This window comes from Pseudonaja textilis, chromosome 2 (assembly GCF_049901715.1).
Source record: "Pseudonaja textilis isolate UNSWEBS1 chromosome 2, rPseTex1.2, whole genome shotgun sequence".
NCBI classification, from domain to species: domain Eukaryota; kingdom Metazoa; phylum Chordata; class Lepidosauria; order Squamata; family Elapidae; genus Pseudonaja; species Pseudonaja textilis.
Genome location: NC_141991.1, coordinates 176947447 through 176964805, shown reverse-complemented (window position 1 = coordinate 176964805; position 17359 = coordinate 176947447).

The window sequence follows — 17359 nt, the reverse complement described above, 5'->3', positions numbered from 1 at the left end:
ATCATGATCTTGAATGAAAGAAATACTAATTCATTCATATTCTAACATAAATATTGGAAAGTGGGTTTTTTTGTCCCTATGTAATCTTTGTTAATAGAAAGAGCAGCTCAACTATAGGCTCCATTATTCAGAAATGTGGTGGACTCCCCTTTATTGACTGGATTCTGAGAGAAGCTAGTTAGCTATCTATCTGTATTGTGCCTGGGTGGGGGAGTGTGTTATCAACATAATTTTTGTTTGTATTAACTAGGCACAACCAACAATTAGGATTCCTGCTCTGAATAGGCAATTGGATTTGATGGCTTGAGTGGCCCTTTCTTTTTCTATTATTCTAAGGTGAGAATGACCTTTGTCAGATAAGATAATTGTCAACAACTGCCAATACCTGTCCTCAGGCTTGTTATCATTAGTAATGAAGTTTAGTCAAATGCCCCTAACAATGAGGAAAACAAGGAGATGTCCATGTTTTTTTCCCTCCCTTTTTTTGAAAAGGCCAGTTTATATATAATAATATAAATTCAAAATGTTCAGAGACAGCAACCATTTACAATTATACTTGGCATTAAGCTCAGGTACACTAAAGGTCAGAGCTTCTGTGCCTTTAAAAATTGCACGGAGCAGTAATTTACATAGCAAAGTGCATCTGCTGAAATTCCATTTTCCACAGAGTTATTAAAAATACAGAAGCCTCCCCCCCCCCCTTTAATACATAAGCACATTGACCTAGATACATTTCAGACTCTGGGTTATTACCGTATTGCTACTAATTTTGGAAGATAATGACTAATTCAAATCTATGTTTTCTTTTTATTCCAACCAGATTCACACAGAATGCTATAGCATTAATTATTATTATTTTGGGGGGGAGTAATATAATATATTGTTATTATGGTCTATAAATAATGGAATGTGTAAACTCATTCATGGCTTATTGAACACCTGTATAGTTAAAAACCTTGGGATTAATTTCATGTGTAAACCCAGTTGGGTTTACCAAGCTTTTGAATTGTTGAAACAATAACCACAGGTTCTATACTTGTTCATGGGGAAATAATTTCAATGGGAACTGTTCCTTCATTGGTGTATGTGGAATTGCATTCTTATTGACAGTATTTTATAAATTGATAATTTATTAAGCTTGTTTGCCACCTGACTCTTAATAACAGAATAACAGAGTTGGAAGGGAACTCAAAGGTCTTCTAGTCCAACCCACTACACAAGCAAGAAGCCCTGTAACATTCCAAAAAGTGACTGTCAAATGTCTTCTTAAAAGCCTCTGGGCAGCTCACAACTTGAATAAAATCAGCCAAACAAATTATACTGTAGAATTAAAAGATAAAGATACAACCACACAATTTGTTCTTTGATAACATATTTACATCAATGGTGGGATTCAAATTTTGTTACTACCGGTTCTGTGAGCATGGTGTGGGAGGCATGGCAGGGGAAGGATCACTGTAAAATCTCCAGTCAGAGGTGGGATTTGCCGGTTCTCCAAACTACTCAAAATTTCTGCAACTGGTTCTCCAGAACTGATCAGAACCTGCTGAATACTGTCTCTGATTTACATGTTCTATTGAACTATTCATAGGGCCTTCTCAAATCTGATCTTCTTAGAATCAGTCAGACAAGATAAAATTCATATAGACAGATTAACACTTATATTTTCTTAAAGCAGTTACTAAATGTAGCCTGGGAAGGAAGAACCTTTTGTTTTTACATTGTATTTGGGGAAGATAAAAATTATGAAATTGCCTATGACCTATTAAAACAAGTATGACTAAGAAAAAGGTTAGAAATTTCTAGCACTTCATTGGATATTGTTGTAAACTTGGAATGGTAGTCTAGATTTTTCAATACCCTATGTAGTACCAATATTAGAAAACACTGTTTTTGTTAAACTATTTCTACAATAAATACATTATTTCTATATCCTCATCACGTAACATGGTATTTGATTGATAGTTCTATAGATTTAATCCTTCCATCAATCGAAGAAACTAGAAAACAGTTGCATTTTCTTGTCAATGAATCTCAACTCAAAGGCATCTTCTATTTTAGACCTTGTGGTTACAATGTTCTTCATTCCATTCTCAATTTGCTAATGAGACTGAATACCCCTATGGGAGTGAAATAAAAAAAATGCTCACAATTTTGTTTCGTTTTATTCTGGGGACATGCAACATAGCAATAGCACTTAGACTTATATACCGCTTTATAGTGCTTTACAGCCCTCTCTAAGGGGTTTACAGAGTCACCAACAATTTGGGTCCTCATTTTACCCACCTCAGAAGGATGGAAGCCTGAGTCAACCTGGAACCTGGTGGGATTTGCACTGCCAAGTTGTAGGCAGCTGATTGCAGAAGTAGTTTGCAGTACTGCACTCTAATCATTACGCCACAGAAGCTCCATATGTCATACAGATGAGGTTTGCTGAAGACACTAATCCATAAGAATTGGTAACAAGTTTACAAAGTGTATTTTCTCTTACCCTGAAATGTGAATCAGACTTAAAAATCTAGTGCTATACAGATATACTCAGAAATACATCTTGCTGAATCTTGTGAGACATATTACTAAGTAAATTACCTATTAGAGCCAAACAATGTGTAAAGTCTGAATTTAATCATGGTTACTGCAGGCTAAGTTTTAAAAGTGACCACTATGTGTCACAGCTCTACAACATAGTGTTATGTATTTACTTGGAAGCAAGTAGTATTATGCACAGGGGAAACTTACAAATAAGAGTTCATAGGGCTTCAGTCACTAGGATAAATTTATATTACAACTTATCTCTATTTTCATGCTTACTAAATTCAGATTCCATTGAATTAAATACAACATTGCAGTATTGATCTCACCTTTCTGCCTAAATGTGTGTTGATCCATCCTGAAATAGCAAATCAGCCAATTAAGGATTTCAATCCTCATTCCCTTCCATGGGAGTCAGGGCCTAAATCCCTAAGGCGAGCTTTACAAATTGAATGGTAAAGTTGTGTGAAGAAAACACATACTAGAATCCCTTTTCAGTTGTAAGTTTTGTTTCCTGGAAATTCAAGCTTTCTATAGCAACAAGGCAGACCATCTGTTGTTGGAATCCTTTGCTAATGTTTGTATCATGCTGTCTACTATTTTGCTAAAGGCAAGGTTATATATCATATTTACAATTAAAATATCTCTGAGCCTGTTTTGTCTCACACCTGCCTGCACTTTAAGGAGTGTTATGGTTCACATTTTCTGATTACGATTATATTTTCGGTGAATACATAAAAGAAGAAAAACTGTAAAAGTGACATTCTGAAATATTGTTGTGGAAAATAGAGAAGAAACACTTTCACAGATTTCTCAGGGTCAGAAGTCTTCATATTATTTTTTAACCACTGTACTTTAGCACTTCTGCTTTAAGTTCCATCTGCCTCCTGCAAAAACTCTTAAACGTTCTTCTCTTATACCAGATAAGTTATCTGCCTATGTAACCAATACTATCGATCACCCAAATCTTTCCTGATCCGAATGACTACTTGAAAATACAATCATTGGGGAAAAGGATGAAGTAAGCACATTAAAAGGAAGCAAAGTTTCTGCCAACACCTTGCTTGCTATCTATATTGACTGTTTCCTAGTATGATTTGATTGCTTATTGTACCCTGTGACTATCATTAAGTGTTGTACCTTATGATTCTTGAGGAATGTATCTTTTCTTTTATGTATACTGAGAGTATTTGCACCAAGACAAATTCCTTGTGTGTCCAACCACACTTGGCCAATAAAGAATTCTATTCTATTCTATTCTATTCTATTCTATTCTATTCTATTCTATTCTATTCTATTCTATTGGGCTAAGAGTCTAAGCATGGTTGAGCCTAGTTAATACAAACAAAAATTATATTGATAACACACTCCCCCACCCAGGCACAATCCAACCACTGTAAAACTTAACAAATACAAATAACAGTTAAAATTACACAAACATAAAATCAATATACATCGTAATAGTTACAGTCAGATTGAAAATATTGTAGAAGTATAAAAGCCTGAACCTACTTGCCACCTACCTTTGCCAGTGCAATTTACAATAAACAGTCATGCAATTGGCATCCACAGGATCTCCAAACAGCCGCTTCCACCAATCAATCTTTTTTATTAAATAAATGGATCTTCAAAATCTTCAAAAATGCCACTAAGGATATATGGACTTGAAGTCAAGATGGGCAGAGAGAACTACAGAGTACATGCCAGGAGAATCTGTGATCTCTTGACTAGACCTGGAAGTAAAATCAGGTTCGTAAAGCTAACCTCTATGCAAGAAAATAATAATAAACTATCTCCCCATTATTGGAAGAAAGCTGGGCAATATTTTTATTTCAATTTTTTTATTATGGCAAAACCTTTAAATAAATTTGGTGTACTGGTTATGGATAGAAGCCTGGAAATTTTGAGTTCTAATCCCACTTATGGCATTAAGCCAGTTGGATTACTTTGGGTCAGTCTCTCCCTTTTTCTCTCAGCCGTAGAAAAGCAGGTAACGGCAACCCACCTCTGAAATTTTGTCAAAACCCTGTAAGATTGTCCAGGTAGTTACCAGGAGTTGATACTGACTTGAAAGGATCAAAAATAACAATAAAAACTATTGAAGGTAATAAGCCACAAATGGTCAAGGTTAAACTCTGCAAAGTCTACCATTCTTGCTTTTCCATTTTATTCTGACAGGAAAAAACGCAAGTGTAGGCATTTTGACTTTTATAACCAGACTGTTTTGTGAACTGATTGCAATGCAGCTCACTTGAAATTAGTTCACCATAAACTCCCATATTGCAAACATGAATTGAATCAGGCCCTCTTTAAATCTTGAATCACCAATCAAAGCTAAATCAGAATCTAAATCAGTTAGCTGAGGCTTAGTCTCTCAAATACGTAAACTCTATTCCTTTTCCAGCCTACCTGTCTTCTTATCTAAAAATGTATTTGTGGGATTGTTTTTGACCCAAAATTAAAGAAGGTTCTTATTGTAGGAATTTCAAGAAGGCTTCCCTGTCCTCAAAATTCCTCTGGCCAAGAAAAATAAAATAATACTGTACATCAGAGTTCCTCTCCAATTTTAATTCTCCACCTCCTTTCTCAAAACATATAATAAAAAGTCAAATTCCATTTCGTCTAAGACTACTATCAATTGTTACCTTTCCAGGATTGTAAAGTCCTCTGAAGGTCTACACGGAGAATCATCAAGCTCCTTCTAAACTCAGCCTAAACATTTCCCAATTTTGCATTCAAATAACGGTTCCAGTAAAGAACGTTCAGTTACAATGTACTTGGGAACTTTCATTCCAGATGCTGCATTATCTCTTTTTATCTTGCCTTTCTTCAAGGTGATAGCTTTCTTGGTTGTCCGAGAAAAGCAAAGAAAAACTGTAGTACAGTACCAGATTGGCCTAATCTCAAAGAAGTCCACAATCAAAATACAATTGAAAAATATACATCTTTCTTTTAGTAATTTTAATTATACTTTCTGAGTGACACAAGGAAGAAACAGCCAAATTCAAAATCCATGAAAAAAAAAAAAAACTTTAGAGGCATTTTTTTCCCTGAGCTCCAGTGGTTTCAACCTATTAAACAGTAAGAATTTAAATACTATCTCTCCTAATTATGGTTTTACTCAGGGATGGGATTCAAATTTCTTAACCAGTTCTGTGGGTGTGGGCTTATTCTGTGGGTGTGGCTTGGTGGTCATGTGACTGGATGGCCGTGGCTTGCTGACTCGGCATGGTTTGGTGGTCATGTGACTGGCTGTGCAAGGCTTGTATGTAAATATTATAAATATTTATGTAAATATTGAATTTTTTTATTAAAAAAAGAGCAACTTTTACCCAAAATCAGGCAAACCAGGCAGGCAGATTGAGTTGCTCACAGAATCACAGATTCATTCAGAGATCTATCTATCAATCGGCTACCTGAGTCTGCACTGAAAAATAGACGCTTCAGTCCTAAGGAAGGTTCAGCTCTGCTTTTAAATTAGCTAGAAAGCAAGAAATCCAACTATTTCCTGCTTTCTAGCTAATCTAAATCTCCCGGCACAGCAGAACAGCTGATGGGCAGGGGGAAAAAAAAAGGAAAAATAGTAACTTAGCAAGCAAGTTTGATGGCACGCATACCAGGTAAGGTGTGAGTGGGCAGGGAGGAGAGGGGAGGAGCCAGCCAGTGGCATGATTTGCCGGTTCTCCAGCTGGTAGAATCTCACCCCTGGTGAGAGTGCATTTTGTTTGCATGTGTAGACCATTTCCCAGAAACCTCAGCTGTGACGTCTGGACAGCTGCCATGTGCGCAACGTTTGAAAATCCTCTTCTTTGCTGCTTTTTCAACCTCAGCTATGCCACACAAAGCAGCTGAGGTTGAAAAAGCAGGAAATAAAGGACAACCAAGAGCCCGTGCGGGCGGCTGGGCCAAACAGAGCAGCAGACGCCGAACCAGTTCAGTGTCTGCTGCTCTTCAGAGCTACCAGTTCTATAGAACCGGGCCAATCCAGTAGCATCCCACCCCTGGTTTTACTAAAAAGAATAAGGTTTTGTTTTAAATTGTTGCTACCCTGTTGACTTTTCAGCAACAGCAAATTTAGTCCAGAGTAACTAAATATTTCTTCTACTTCTTCATTGGCAGGCAGACATCCTACAGAAAAAAGACAACATTTAAATGCTCTGTTCTTTCCTTTCATCCCAATAGGATTTTTTACTCAGTCTTCAGCCCCCTCAGAGATTTCAGAGTTCCCAAGCTGCCTGGGCCTAAAAGCAAATATTATCCTAAGCTTCGCATCTTGGCATCCTCTAAAGCAGTTTTGTTCTGGTAGGATTATCTGGAGGAAGCATCCACAAGGTTTCCTTTCTTCCTGCCATATTAACTTCAAAATCACAATAATTGGCATTGAATATAGTATGTTTGGGCTATTGCATACCATTTGCCAGAAAACCTTGAGATGCCTCCTGTATCTCCTACAAATAAAACAAGAACTCTTTTGAAAGTCATAAGTCATCCAATTCAAAGTCAGAAATAGTGTTAGTCTCAACAAGAATGTTTTTTTGTGATTCAAAGGAAAGAGAGAGACAGTGAGAGGGAGGATGAGAGATCAAGCCTGGATTTGAAAGACATTCAAGAATTTCAGTTACAATCAAGGTAGCTTTCCAGTGGTGGGATTCAAATTTTTTTTACTTCCGGTTCTGTGGGCATGGCTTGGTGGATGTGGCAGGGGAAGGATACTGTAAAATCTCCAGTCAGAGGTGGTATTTGCTGGTTCTCTGAACTACTCAAAATTTCCACTACCGGTTCTCCACAACTGGGCAGAACCTGCTGAATATCACCTCTGCTTTCCACCAATCAATTCTTTGGTCTTTGTAGGTCTGAGAGAGGCCTATATTTATGCCTAATTTACCAAAAGTCATCAGTATCATTTCAGAATTCTATTTAAGAGTATGGGCTCCATTCCCAGAGAGTTTTCTGTTTTTTTAAAAAAAAAAACTAATTATTGTAGTGGTAGCACAAAGTATTTATTTATTTAGCATATGGAATCATACATGGACCAGCACTATATATTAACATTTTATCTAGATTGATAAAACACAATAAAATATAAATGTTAAAATACAAACTCATACAATCTATGTTCAAATACAAACTCAATTTCATTGAGGGCCACATCAGAGCTGTGGTTGACCTCGGGGGCTGGGCGAGATGGCTGACTGGGTGGGCCTGGCCAGCTTGAAGCCACTCACTGGGTGTGGCTGACCTGGTGGGCATGGCCAGCTTGACACCAATCCCCAAACTGCTGTCATGCTTCCTCTTCACATTGGGTAGACCTGGCCGAAGTGATGTGAATAGACTGGGCCAAAGTGAAGCAGATCGGCGCCTTACATTTACTAGGACAACCCCGCGGGCCAGATCCAGCCTTGAATTTGACAACCCTGGTCTAGGCCATCTAACCACTGAAGGGCAGCATTATTTACTTTTTAAAAATCATATACCGGAACACTATATGCCCTCAGCTTACATACAGTCACAATACGCGCTACGGTTTGATGTGGGACCCCACCGTCTCGCTGAGGGGAGGATACTATGCACCATTTATATAGAGAGTCCTGGCAGAGGTGCGAATCCTATTCAGGATTATCAATTGTCAATGTGGTAGTTCAAAGCCTGGCACCATTTTTTGTGAAGTTTGAAACTAGTTCACCTCTTTGTGGTGTGTCCTGGATAGTGTGATAACTCAAACTAAACAAACTAGCAACTGCTGGCAGACAGACTACTCTATAGCACAAAGTATCCACTTATAATTGAGTGGTCTGTTTTTGTCCATCTTCCCAGAAAAGTAGTGTTTGAAATTGATCTATAGTTGACAAAATTCCTGGATGTCAAGATGTCAAGATAATACACACACACACATACACACATCCTTGTGGTTTTGAAAGCTACTATGAAGCTTCGATTTGCATTTTATGTTAGATTTCCCTACGGACGTTATCATTTAAAGTTATATCTTGGGTAGCAATTACCTCTGCAAGGCAAATCTCTGAGGTACGATATAAAATAATCCATGTATATTTAACAAGGATGGTGATCTTAAGATTAGGTATATCTATCTATCTCAAAAACAGTTTTCTTTCATTTCACAGAGAACAGGAGTCATCTTTCCCTCTCTAAAACTTTTCATTCCCTGGAAAAGAAACCACAGAACCTAGAAATAGGCAGGCTATATCAAATACAGGTAGTCTTCAACTTACAACAATTCACTTAGTGACTGTTTGAGGTTGCAACAGCACTGGGAAAAATAGTGACTTATTACCATATTTCACACTCATGTCCATTGTGGCATCCCCATGGTCATGTGATCAAAATTCAGATGCTTGGCAACTGACTCATATTTATGACGATAGCAGTGTCCATATCATCATTTTTGCGGCTTTCTGACAAACAAAGTCAATAGGGAAGCCAGGTTCAGTTAACAACTGGGTTACTAGCTTAAACAACTGCAGTGATTCACTTAACACTTAACTTGGCAAGAAAGCTTGTAAAATGGCACCGTAAAAAGGGGCAAAATCCACTTAACAAATGTTCCAACTAGCCACAGAAATGTTGGGCTCAACTGCAGTCGTACGTCAAGGAGTCTCTGCACACATCCAGTTTTCCAAAATGTTGAAGAAAACAGAATAAAAATGGTCTTCTTCTGACTTTTCTAGAAGCTGAATATTTCTACTCTCAGATGCTGCCTATGCCAATGAGGGTTGCAGCTCAGAATGATAGGAGAAGCTCTATTTCTGGGCAATTTGAATGAATGTTTCCATTTCCAAAAGGTACCAGTGGCCATTTAGATTCCTTCTTCCATTTTTATCAGGCGTACAAGATCAAAGCATATCCCTCTGTTGAGGCAAACTTTGGAAAAAGAGCCTAGAGCAGGTGGTTCTTCCTCCTCCTTAAATTTCATTTGGCTCAAATACATGTAAAGCAGAGGTGGTATTCAGCAGGTTCTGACCAGTTCTGGAGAACCGGTAGCAGAAATTTTTGAGTACCGGCAAATACCACCTCTGATTGGATATTTTACAGTATCCTTCCCCTGCAACACCCAACAATCCACACCCACAGAACCGATAGTAAAAAAAATGGAATCCCACCACTGATGTGAAGTATTCATACTGCTTTATAAAACCTTAGTAAGACCACACCTGGAATACTGCATCCAGTTTTGGTCAGCAATTTACAAAAAAAAGGGCGTTGAGTCTTTGTAAAGAGTGCAGAGAAGAACAGCTATGATGATTAAAGGCTTGGAAACTGAAACCTATGAAGAACGATTGAGGATTTGGGTATGGCTAGTCTAGAGAAAAGAAGGACAGGGAGTGACATGATAGCAGTGTTCTAGTATCTGAAGGACTGCCCCAAGAACGGGGGTGGGTGGGTAGGTGTCAACTTATTTTCCAAAACACCAGAGGGCAGGATAAGAAACAATGGATGGAAACTAATTAAGGAGAGAAACAACCTGGAATTAAGGAGAAACTTCCAAACCGTGGGAACAATTAGCCAGGGGAACAGCTTGCCTTCAGACATTGTGTGTGCTTGATCACTGGGTGTTTTTAAGAAGAGACTGGACAGCCATTTGTCTGAAATGGTATAGGATCTCCTGCTCAAGCATGAGTTGGTCTAGAAGACCTCCAAGGTCCCTTCCAGCTTTATTCTGATACAAAATATTTTGGACTTGAGCTCCTACTGGAACGAATTGCTCGTGTCTAAACCTACTCTATCAGTCCCTGGCCTCTACGGAACCCATTGTAAGACTGCCTCCTTCCTGACAATTTGGAAGAGAAAATTTCTCTTTTTATTTCACATGAAGGAAGCATTCATTTGCCATACAGCAGGGGAGAGGAAAAATATCTTTACTGTATTATCAGACATGCCATGGTTTCACTGGGATTTTTTGCTCATTTGCCTTCCTGCTTTTACCCACTGTGATTATGAGCTTCTCTAGAGTTGTACTACTGTAATTAAAGATTTACCATTAAGAAGCTAGCAGAAATTATTAATTGAAGCCAGATCTTGGTCACAAATTTCCCACCTTCCTAGATACCTCCTTCGCATGAACCAGGAAGCAATCTTCACATTATATATTCAATATTTGTTTTTGTTTACCTGCGGGTAAACAAATCTGCTTTGCAGATTATTCTTGAGCAAAGGGGTGTGCCTTTTTTTAAATGGCCTTTAACATTGATTACAGTAATTCATTCTCTAGATTTATAATAAAATGATTATTTTGCCTGGCACTTTCCTAAAGGAGGAAACATTTTAAGAAATATCTATTTTACAGTGCTTGCTTTTTTGAAGTGTTATGCTTTAAGATACAAAGAGACTATAAGGCTAATAGTGATCACAAAAAATTATATTTTTTACAAAACGCCTGTAAATTAATTTTTATATTCAACAGTTCCAAAATGCTACTCTCCTTGCTTCTTTATCAGAAAAATAAAATCTGGCTGAAATGTTGATAATGTCAAACAAAACATCAGCATTGTTCTAAAATGGGTCCTTTCTAGCATTCCCTTAAACAGAAACTTTATATAAACCATCAGCATTATAATACAATCTATTCTTTTTTTACCCCTCAAAAATCTACTTTTGGATATGAAAAGCTACATTTTAACAGCTTATATACTTTTTGCATGAAAATAAATTATTTAAGGATATGCAGCTTCTCATATTTATCTAATGTTACTTTTGCATCTACCTTTTTCAATCTATTTTCTTCCTGTCATCAATTCTCCAAGAATAAGGAATATTAATTGTAAGCTCCCCACAGCACAGTTCTATTCTATATAGTTGTTAAAACACACTGAGCAATTATGGTCATATTTGTTCATATGCATAAATAGATCGAGTTGTAATGCCTTCCCCTCCCGTGTAAGCCTGTTCTCTTGTGTGTATAATTTGAATATCGCCAGGCCATTTTTTGTCAGGAGTTGTAAAGAAATAGAAACAAAATGTTTAACTTATGTATTATTTGTGGGTATGTCAGGCAACCGTATTACCTGCTTCTATTAAACCCTATTTTTTTCTCTGTGTTCCTTTCCAACATAATAATAAAGGATAGGCTGTATTACCACCGCTCTAATTTGGCACCACAACCAAATTTCATTTGTTACATAAATTCTCATGAAACATTGGCTTCACATAGTCGATTAGAATTGTTCCTAATGCCACCTGAAGCTACTACATCAATGGAAGGATTGCTGTTCTAATTAAGAGACTCTTAGAGGCTCAAATCATGTTGCCAATGATGGGTATGGCTAATTTTTATTGCTTTCAATGGATATTTCCACTTAAATGAATGCTAAACAGAATTCTCAGATGAGAAATGTAAACTATTATAGTTTATAAAAATTGTCCTGTATCTTTGAAAATGCGTTTGTGTTAGGGTAGCTAGTGAAGCTCTACTTTTATGAATTAGATGCCTGTTTCTTCATAAGAAGAGGGGGGAAAGAGAGGGAGGGAGGGAGGGAGGAGGAAGGGAGGGAAGGAGGGAAAGAGGAAGGAAGGAAGGAAGGAAGGAAGGAAGGAAGGAAGGAAGGAAGGAAGGAAGGAAGGAAGGAAGGAAGGAAGGAAGGAAGGAAGGAAGAATTAGTGGGTCTTTTTGTTATCTGAAGATGTATATTTGGTATATGTATGTATAAATATAGGCATACCATACATATATATATAAACATATTTATTTTTTATTTATTTTGTCAAGTGATTATTAGATAACATATAGATATATAGTTTTCAAATGCCCGATTGATTGCCTTCAAAGTTATGTCAACATTCTCCAGTAGTGCTCAGAAATGACATGTGGAATCGGTCCAGATGTCATTTAAAATAGCTTTCTTCTTATGAATAAAATAAGGCGAAGGAAGCTCTAAAGCAAATCCAGTTTATGTTAATGAAGTATTTGATCGTCTGTCTCCCATCAAACATTTCACACTTTATCTTAAATTGGTATAAAAGTAAATGCAAAAAAAAAAAACCCACCTCACCATGCTAGCTGTTTTATTAACTTGAAGCATTGTGCTTTCAGCAATATATCACTAAATATTTCATCTAAGCAATATTAATGATTACATTTCCATTTGAATTTCAGCCATCATTTCATATGCAGAAACAAACTTAGAGAAAACAGGACGACATTAATCATGTTCAAATGATCTGCCACAGGAAAAGAAATTGTGAGACTATTCTGATTTAATGTTTCGCCTAGGTTCCCCTCTCTCCCAATCAAATTCAATAAACTAGGACTATAAAACCTTAGCGTATGACAAAAATAGCTCTGACGAGAATGACAGGAAAATCAACATTACTTCAAAAACACAAACCAAAGATAGAATAGAAGGTGAAACTTTGTTTAATAGAACTAGACTCAGGCATAACTTGGGGGCTATCCCCCAAAATATTTCTTCCCATATTTGATATTCTAACTTCGTACAAAAAAGCATTTTAAAAAAGTTTTGGGAAATGTATATTCTGAAGGGGTGGGATTCAAATTTTTTAACAACCGATTCTGTGGGCATAGCTTAGTTGGTGGGTGTGGCTTTGTGGTCATGTGACCAGGTGGATGTGGCTTGGTGGTCATGTTATTGGCTGGGCGTGGCCAACTCAATATCACATCCAGGCATACATCTGCTCCCCTGGCCTCTCATGACTGTGGGGATGCTGCAACAGTAGTAAGTATGAAAAATGGTCATAAGTCACTTTTTTCAGTGCTATTGTAACTTTGAATGCTCACTGCACACAAGCAAAGTACCAGCAAAGGAGGGGGGAAAAACTCCAGAGAAGTTCCTGAGGCACGAAGCCTAGTCCTGCCAAGCATGTAATAAAGGTTAATGGAGAGGCAGTTTCTGTAAGCAACACCAGAATGTTTCCTTCCTGCCTTCATTATAGGATTAGGCCAGTAATTTCTTCTAACAACCATTTCTCTGAACTGCTTAGACTGTTAACAACCGGTTCTAGCGCATAGGTGCGAACTGGTAGAATCCCACCCCTGATATTCTGCCTTTATTTATGAGTTTAAGATATCATATGTAGCACTGACTGCTCCAATAAGGCAGGATGCACAAAACAAGATGGATTGTAGCTCAATGCGGATTAAAACCTGTCAAAGAATCAGGACCATAGAAAATTTATTCAAGCCTATCCAGAACAATCTAGTGAACTAAAGTTCAACACAAAATTGGTACTAGATAAGAGTTAACAGCATTCAGAATTTGTACCCTTTGTGGCAATGCAGCAACTCTAATTTTCTGGCATGCACACTGCAGCAGAAACCACTTTCTGTCATGCCCCTGGTGGAGACTGACTCTAAGGGAGAGGAGGAACAGCTGACAGAGAGTGGAAGTGTGGCTCCAGAGGTGGTGGAGGAGGCTGGGGAAGGGCAGAGGCCAGCTGAGCAGTCAGAGGAGGACCAGGCCCATCCCCTATCCATCCTAGGGCACACAGGGAGGAGAGGATAAGGGAGAGACATGGTCTACTCAGGAGAAGAGGGCCTTGATCCTCATCATGGGCTGCAGGGGTGAGAACTGTATAAGAGTTTGGACCTACATACCTGTGTTTTATTTTGGTCTGAAGTTATCTTGGTTGGTGTCTTTCCAACAGACTGTGCCTTGTTATCTCCTTGAATTTGGTAAATGCTTCTCCTGTTCCATTGTGGAAATTTCATCATTGTAGTTTGTTTGATTTTTATTTTTACCTCTATCTGCTCATTAAATTCGGCCTGCATTGCTTTCTTTTCAAGACTATTTTTGAGTATGTTTTATCTCCAACTGAGAATTATTGAACAGTGGTGCCAAGCTGGAGGCATTAAAGGACATTTATTTATGTTTTGGATTTTGTTACATTTGTGTTATACTCTGGGTCATCACACTTTCCTTGATTCAATTGTATAGAATTATGACTGCATTCTTCATCTATCTGAATTACACATATTCACTCTTCTCCGTCAGTGTAAGCACAAGAAAAGAATTGAAAAATTCCACTTCCATTTTAAACTACCTACTTTCTCATTAATTGGATTTGCAGATTGGCCAAAACTCATCCTTGTTTTAATAAATCACAATGTTCCCATGTAATGTTAATTCAGAACTGTAGATTGCAGACCACAAAGGCTGTGTTCATGTACCACATTAAAGCACATGATGGCACAATATAATATGCTATCCCAGCCATTCAAAGCCAAATAGAGTGTGGTTTGTTACAAGTATAGCTCAGAGAAACAGCCATATTCTTTTGTTAATTCATACCCATCAGTATCCCTCTTTATTTCAATTATCATAGCTGCTATTAGGATCACTGAAAATTGAAATGAAAGAACATCTGAGGTTGTTCTTACAACATTGAACTGTGGTTGGTTCACAATTACATTTGCAAACAAGAATATTAATCAAAGTAGCAATACTTCTCTCACATTATTTCTACTGGTCTCTATGTCCTCCAAATATCCACAATGTAAGAAGTGAATTGCTAATAACACCCCTATGCCAAGCATCACTTCACCATCACCAATCAATACTACTGCTGAAAACTCTGTATTAGATTTGCTTACTCTCTCCTGTTTTAAATTGTAATCAAGCCATTCAAAATATATGTCTCCAATATATACTTCCAAATACAGTACAACTGTGTACAAATTATAGGGTATCCCTAGGGCTTTATTTATTGTTGTGAAATATTTTTCATCACTTTAAGCAAAATGGAAGCTCTCATACAAGTGTTTGTGTGTTTTACGCATATACATATATATGCAAGCACACACATACATATATATATATATATATATATATATATATATATATATATATATATATATATATATATATATATATATATATATACACACACACACACACAGTAAAGAAGCCCTGTATTTCCTTGTAATCATATATCACAAGCCACAAGTAATATCAGATTTTCAATCCACTGAGTAATTGGGACCATAAAATTGAGGGATTCACATCTTAAGAATAAGAACGGCATGGAGAATTCATTTCTATGCTCAACCAATTTCCAAGTAATAGATGGAGAGTTAAAAAAAAATATATAGATATCCAGATATTAAATCTTGCCTTGTGACAATTATTTATTTTTAAACAGTAATAACTTGAGCACGTAGCAAAACGTGTTCGAATAAAATGTTATTGTATCCCCATAGATGTTGTTGTGTTGTATTGTTGTTGTTGTTTTGTCCTTCACTATGATTGTATGCTTTATGTTTTTCTGTTTTATTAGATGCAAAGGCCTGTAACTGAATCATTATAATTTTGAAGGAACTGAAAGTTACAAGACTCTCAGTAGAGATGGCACATTCCTGCTTCCGGTTGCTTCCTTCTTTTCTTAGTTCTGATGGAACATTTATCGCCAAATGACAGTTCTTAGAGTCAGAAGCTGGGTGTATTGACTTCTCTACAGAACTGATGATGCCTCTACCTCTCTTTTCTTTCTGCCTGCCTGATGGAATGCCCTTACTGTAAACATGAATCAATATATTTCTTTACACACTAAAAGACTTGTCAAAAACAATATGGAATCCTCCTGTTCATTTCCCAGGGCCTATTTTATCAGAGCATATTTGGGCAAGCAGAACCAGGCCTGTTTAAAGTATCTACAGAAAAATGCTTACACTCCAAAAGGGCAGGCAAAGTTGATTGTGGAAGCTAACGTATTCCAATTAAAAAACCTTACATTTCTGTGCTTGGTGGCCTCATGATGCACCTTGAGTTTCATTGGTTAGATAGGTGGCCATATAAATTATTTGACTGATTGGTTCAATTAGGATGCTACTTGACTCCAACCAATTCTGGGCAGCTCACAACAATATTAATACAACAAAATGCATACAATTAATCCAAAGAAAGTACAAAAATAATTACAAAGAAGTATTTTAAATAAATAAATGGGAGGGAGGCTGAAGAGAATACTGTTTTTCCTTAGGAAGTAGATGAAGGGAGAACTAATATCATTAATAAAAAGCAGCACAGAGAAAAGAGAAAGGAAGAGGAAAGGCCTTGTTTACCCTCTCTTTGTGATACACTTTGTGATACAGGGCCTACTTCATCTGAAATTAGATTATTGTGACCACCGGAATAAAGAAAACTGCTGTATATTCAATTCAACTATTTTCTTCCATTTAGTCCAGTATTATTTATTCTGACAAAGGACTTGCTATTCCTTGCTGTTCTCAGGAATAGCAAGACACCTTTGCTACCATGTCTAAAAGCTGATCTTAAGATCTGAATTCAAAACACACATAGCACAGCCATTTTCCTGTGCTCCTTCCTCTAAAGTTGGTCTCTCAAAGATTACTAGATGCAAGTTCTTACCACTCCCAATCGAATGGCCACCAATTATGAATTTCAGGAGCTGCAGTCAATGCAGGCAGATGCAGAGGTTTAGCATCCCTGCCCTAAAGAATGGTAGTTCAGGGACTTGAATTACTGGAGTACAATTTTAATGAAGCACCTTTAAGAACTGAGAACTTGACTGGATAAGGACGGTGGTACATGACAGAAGAAAGAAGAAAACTGTGATGGTTCACACAAGTGGATCTCCAGAATTCCTTAAACGGAAACCAATTTTGTGATCACTTCAAGATATATCAGTAGGTTCTGTTGGATCTTCAGGATTCTTTTCTTCTCACTTTTTCAGTGAAAAAGCACAATATTTCAACCGTATGCTCTCCTCCTCTCACCCCAGCTCTTGGTTTCACACAAGGTGCAAAGAATCCGAACTGAATGAATTATGTATCAGGAAAATGTTTAGGAAGACAGGCAACCTTGATAATGTCCCAGAATTATCCTGTGCTCTTCAGAAA